This window comes from Gadus macrocephalus, chromosome 14, assembly GCF_031168955.1.
Source record: "Gadus macrocephalus chromosome 14, ASM3116895v1".
Lineage (NCBI taxonomy): Eukaryota > Metazoa > Chordata > Actinopteri > Gadiformes > Gadidae > Gadus > Gadus macrocephalus.
In genome coordinates, this window is record NC_082395.1 from 2,508,284 (window position 1) to 2,514,909 (window position 6,626).

Genomic DNA, 6,626 nt, shown 5'->3' on the forward strand with positions numbered 1-6,626 from the left:
TTACACATTAGAATACATATTGTTTTAGCTAAATATACTTCTAGCCATCCGCACAGAATTATACTCTGTATGGCTGTAATATCTCCATGTAATATGTAGCTAAAGCATTAGCTGCAGGAGATCATATATTTAATGCATGAATATCTACATGTTGAAGCTAATATGTAGCTAATATGTAGCTTCACGTTGTAGATAATATGTGGCTAATGCTATTAGCTACATTCTGTACCTAATAGCATTAGCTGGGAGGTGCTTGTGCGTATCTCTGCGGATGACAAATGTCTTGGCTCTGCATGGCTCCTAGATACGGATCAGACTTCCACACTATCACTCTCTTTCGCCCGCTAGGCAGGTGGTAGCAGACCGTCTGAGAGAGGATATACCTGCTGACTGCAGCACACTGCCTGGCATGGGGCCCGCCCGCCCGCCCACACACACACACACACACACACACACACACACACACACACACACACACACACACACACACACACACACACACACACACACACACACACACACACACACACACACACACACACACAGCTAACCAATGTACAGTACACATTTACAGCATTGAACATCTGTCATTGTATGCCGTTTTTTTTTTTTATAAATCCAACCATCAATATTATATTGGCCTATATACCATCCAGAGCGACACGTGTTTCATTCAAATAAAACATAACATAAATGAATAACAAATGACCGACTTATACAACAGGCCTCTTTGTTGCTCATTCAGTCGTCGTGTGGCCGAGGAGTTAAACCGGTCTGTTAGATTCAACCGCGGCCGCGTTACGATCTAAACATGTGGCGCAGACACAAAAGGGATTCCCCAGTCAGTCTGGTGCTGATGGAAAAGTGGAACACAAGTTCATCCGCATAGTGATGGAGAGGTGGGGGAGGGGGGGGGGGGGGGGGGGGGTAAGCTATATATACGGACGGGGCTTTGGAGGGATCGGGGCTGCAGCAGACAGTAGAGAGTTAAGCTGCCATTGCTCTACATAAGAGCCCAATGGAAAGGGAGTAAGGGGGGGGAAGGGTGTAGGGGGAGGAGGTGAGATAAGGTGACGGGTGTGTGCGTCTGTGTGTGTGCATGTATGTCCCAACTACAGCCTTCATTTCATCAAATCCGGTCGGCACACAAACAAAAGATCCCTCACTCTAAATTGTACCCCCCCCCACACATACACACACACGTGCGCATGCCTCTGCAGGCGTGCACACATTCCCTTCTCCCGCAACGGCTCCCCCGGGGGGGATCCTGTTCTCTGTAATCCCAGGAACCGTCGCTGGGAGAGACGAGGTAGGAATTGATCCGTGTCTTTGCGGAAGTCTTCCTGTCCGTCTTGCCTGCCTGCCTGCCTGCCTGCCTGCCTGCCTGCCTGCCTGCCTGCCTGCCTGCCTGCCTGCCTGCCTGCCTGCCTGCCTGCCTGTCTGTCTGTCTGTCTGTCTGTCTGTCTGCCTGCCTGCCTGCCTGCCTGCCTGTCTGTCTGTCTGTCTGTCTGTCTGTCTGTCTGCCTGCCTGTCTGTCTGTCTGTCTGTCGACCTAACACCAGCACTCTGCCTCACTCTGTTTTACCTCCAGGTCGCTGCTGCAGGAACTCGTCAGTGGTTCCGGCTGCCTCAACGTTTTGGTCTGGTCCTCAGACGTCATGGTGAGCTGGACGCACAGGGTTATGCTGCGCTCGCGATCAAAATGTAAAAGATTAACTGCGGGGGTCTCTCAGAGGGACCGGCACACATTGAGATAACGAACCCCCCAGCGCGGGCGAAGTCTGCAACATCGCAGCCTCGCTATCCTCTCTTTCAACTGTGTGTGCGTGTGTGTGTATGTGTATGTGTATGTGTATGTGTATGTGTATGTCTGTGTGTGTGTGCGTGTGTGTTTGTGTGCTGGGGGCTACTGTATAATTTAACGTTCCACCACACCCACTTCCAAAATAATTCACAACTTTGGTTACCCCACCGTGGTTACCCCAACACGGCTGTGGGTTACATCTCCCTGCTACGGTTTAATAGGCAAAGAAGCTCAAGTATGCATTGGAATAACCCCCAGCTCTTTATTGATAGTCAGGGCTTGGCATGGATCCACATAGTTTAGTGCTTAAGGGGCTACAAGCCAAATTTGATCTAATTTGCCGTCCTCAAAAAATACAGGGCTTAAAAAACACGAAAATCCCGGAAATACATGAATAATTGCTCTTGGATTGCGAGTCAGGAGGAGTGTCTCACGACACATGGGGGGGTCATTCGATGTTCACGTTGTAAAATAGGTCTCCTTACTTTATTTAGGGACTGCACCTCAGGCGGCGCATACAAATGTATTTCTGTTATTGCCTCTTTCCTAGAGCTCCGACGTATTAGCATGAACAAACTATCAAACCAAACAGCAACCCAGACATCCATCCCGGGGTATTAGGACTATTTATCCCCTGGTGATATTTGGGACAGCCTGAGTGCGCTACATCTGTGCAGCACCAGGGGATTAAGATTAAAACAATAATGAACAACCCGTCACTTTGAACGGGTTTAAGGGTTGGTGGTTTCTCCGGTTGGAAACGTGAGCCCGATTTGTAAGGTCTGGCAGGAATTGTACACGCAGGAAGACGGCGGCAGTCGGCAGTAGCTCAGGAGGTTGAGCGGGTTGACTGGTAACCAGAAGGTTGCTAGTTCGATTCCCCGGCTCCTCCCGAGTGTCGAGGTGTCCCTGAGCGAGCGCCTCACTCAAAATGCTCCTGACGTTGGTTGACACCGCCGTTGGTGTGTGTGTGTGTGTGTGAAAATGTTTCTAAGTCACTTTGGATAAAAGCGTTTGCTAAATGCCCTAAAATGTAAGATGTAACAGTGCGATCGTTTACTCAGCCTGGATATTGGAGCGCAGCGTGGAAGCCTCAGAAAGATTGGTGATGATTTACGATAAAAACAGCGGAACAATATTATCACCTGTGATGGGAGAAAAAAATGTCTCGTAAATCCAGCGGCAGCAGTCAGATTCCCCATTACAATGCATAATTCAGCAGATTCAATCCCCCTCGGTGCGATCAATTATCTGACTGGGCCGATGGAAGCGATCAAAACGGAGCAGTTATCGTTGAAATAATCATCCGATTTAATATCACAATTGTTCCGTCTCTCTTCCGGAGCTTTCCGGAGATACATGGGTGGCATCGGGAGGATGTTCAGTTAATCCATCACTCAGCTCAGGCAAATTACCTCCGAACTGTTTCTTGTTCTGTTTTTAGTTTTTTTCCCATGAGACCTGACTGATGAAATGACCTCCACCTCCTCCCTCCCCTCCCTCGTGGTGTGCTCCATGGTGCCAAGGTTTCCATGTGTGGGCATATGGTGTGGGTATTAAATACATTAAAGTGGATATAAAAAGGGAGCAAGCGAGGAAGGGGGAGCGAGCAAGAGAGACACTCTATGACTTATGGTGGGTGTTATTTATGGGAGGAGGGAGAGAGTCTTGCAGGGAGGAAAAGCCGGGAGGTAGTCTTGCTAGAGTCTGGAGTCTGGTTGTTAACGGCCTGTTAAGACAGCTCCTAGCTCCCCTCTTCTCCGTCAGCTCTTTCGTGTGGCTGACCTTCGAGGGGGGAGATTCGTTGCGCATTCTTCATTTCACACTGTCGCCGGCCAGCAAAGCAAGCAGATTTAAATATAGGCTGCATCATTTGGGATTTGATTGTTGCCGTTCCCCGTCTCGAGAGAGATGCACGCATTCGGAGCCAACCGGCTCGCCGCGTTCTGCTCTTCTGCTTGGCAGTGGCTACGACCAGACCTGCCGGGGAACAGTGGGAGGACCTGATTACAAAGCAGCGTACGCTCACCTGAGTCCCCTGCTCCTAGTCAGCGAGCGGCCACATCTGCTTGCGGAATGCTTGCATTAACCGCCCGGAGCCAGGCCCAAAATCCATACCGAGAGACCATTTCAGATCCAGCGAAAAATTGCGCTTACGCTATTAAAATATTTTTTTTTCTTTCGGTGGCATGCGGCTCAGGAGGTAGAGCGGGATGGCTGGTAACCGGAAGGTTGCAAGTTCGATCCCCGGCTCCTCCTAGCTGAGTGTCGAGGTGTCCCTGAGCGAGACGCCCCGCCCTGACTGCTCCCGACGAGCTGGCTTTCGCCCTACGTGGTTGACTTCGCCGTCGGTGTGTGAATGTCTGCATGAATGGGTGAATGTTAGGAAAATAAATGACTTTGAGTGGCCAGTGGTTAGAAAAGCACTGTATGAATGCTTAAAGGACAATTGTGATTAACCTTGTCGAATTGTGGCAACCGTTTTTAAACCATCCCTCATCAACCCGGTCGTCGTATTCTTCACGCAGAGCGTTGACCTTCGATGGTCGGCCCCTGAGTTACTGGTGCGCTGAGTAACTGGGCGGGATATTGGGGCTCGCCCTGGTGAGAGAGCAACGTGATAGGACGGCCCCGAGCCCCTCTGGATCCACCTTCCCCCCCCCCCCACCCCCCGGCCGTGACAGAGTTGACTGATGGACGGTTTAATGAAACTTTCATCACCCCGCTCTGTCAGATGGATTAACGCCGCTTTGCTACTAATGGCCGCTCCTAAATCACTGGGAATGTCACAGAGGAACCACACACACACACACACACACACACACACACACACACACACACACACACACACACACACACACACACACACACACACACACACACACACACACACACACAATCTAGATCTACCATTAGAAGTGAAGATGCTATCAATGTGGTGCGTTGGTTCAGACAGAGGCATCGACTGCTGAGGCGGAGGCCGCCGTATCGCTGTCAATCAATTCTAAACACTTCTTTGATCATCTGATGAGATAGGAGGCGGAGCCATCAGTTCATACAGCACTTCAGATGTATATAGGTTTGCTCCAGCTCTGACCAGCAGAGGATGGTCTTGCATGAATATGAATGAACGAATTAATGCACGAAATAGCCACAGAAGACGCACGCACGCACACACACACACACACACACACACACACACACACACACACACACACGCACACGCACACGCACACACACACACACACACACAGGTCCCATCATCACCGTGGAGACAGTGCTACCATTGTCCCGTAATTGGTTGGCGATACCCACGAGGCATCCATGTTATTTCTTCATCCAGTCACAGAGTAGCATCTCGCAGCGGCAGCGGCACCTGGACGCCGTGACAGACGGTGCGACCGCCAGCAGCAAAACAGACGAGCAGACAAGGGCACTATAATCCCATTCCAAAGTGCTCAGAGCCACATCGAGTCATGGAAGTGCTCAGTTACTCGCCCAAGGCTTCCTGTACTTAATATTTCCCCTACACGTAGACAGATCAATCGGGATGGGACAGTGTCATCGTCGTCTTCTCCACACACACTCTGTGTGTGTGTGCGTGCGTGCATGTGTGTGTGTGTGTCACACACACACACACACACACACACACACACACACACACGGAAGGAACCATCTCTCATTGGTTTGTGACAGAGGAGTGCATCGACAAGGAGCGATGTCTCGCGTCGACGGCTCGGTCGTGCGCACACACATATATACACACAAACACACACACCTATCGAGTCCCTCCACTCTTGTTCATCTTCGTTCTACATTCTCGTTTGGTTTCGACCAATCAGATTTCAATGCTGGATCCCTTAGCAATTAGCATTATGAGTGACACCTGTGTTCGTCCTATGATGAGACCTCTGTGAAAAGAGTCTATTAGAATAATGACAGACAGTGTGCCATGCCTGAGGTTGGAGAGTGGTTGTCAGACCACGACATAAACCAGAATATTCCCCATGATTCTTCTCACATGGCTCTATTAAATATCAATCCCATTTACAGTTTTTCAAGCGTTGGCCATTCAGGGAAATTTCCCCAATAACTTAATAACTTAAAATAGTAAATAGTATTCACTATTTTATCTCCTTGATCCTATGTGATTTCCCATTTGCTTTTCAGATTGTAGTTTTCTTCAATTGTAGATCTCTTTTGATGAACAGTGGACACTGGTCTGAGGGTGCTCTATGTGTGTGGAAGGACGGCGGCCATTGTGCGAATCAATCCAAAACAATAGCAGCTTATCCACATCTCTTCTCTCATGTTCAGAAAGCCCCATTGTCGGGCCGAGGGGACAGTCAGCCAATAAAGGCCGACCTCCCATTGAGCGGTGGGGAAAAGCTTCAGTACCGCACAATGGGGGAAAGGACCCGGCTCTACTGGGCTGGCTAATTGCGGGCTTGTCGCACTCGCTACAGATGGCAGCTGGGAGGGAGAGCGAGGAACAGAGACGGGGAGAGAGAGAGAGAGAGAGAGAGAGAGAGAGAGAGAGAGAGAGAGAGAGACCCTGGACAGATGGTCAGCCGTACAGCACAGACGGTCGCGGTCATCGTAGACGATTACCAACGTGGCGGTTTATCGATCAAACATCTTCTCCTCTCTCGTCTACCACCGTACTTTCTCGCTCTCTCCCTCCCCCTCTCCCGGTCTTTGTCTGGCTTAGTGGGAGGACTTTATCCATCCTGCCACCAGCAACCATAACAAGTGGGAGCCCAGCCTTAATCTGGGCTCTAATCCCAGTCAGCCAGTCCTGGGGAAGACTGGTCCGTGTTGG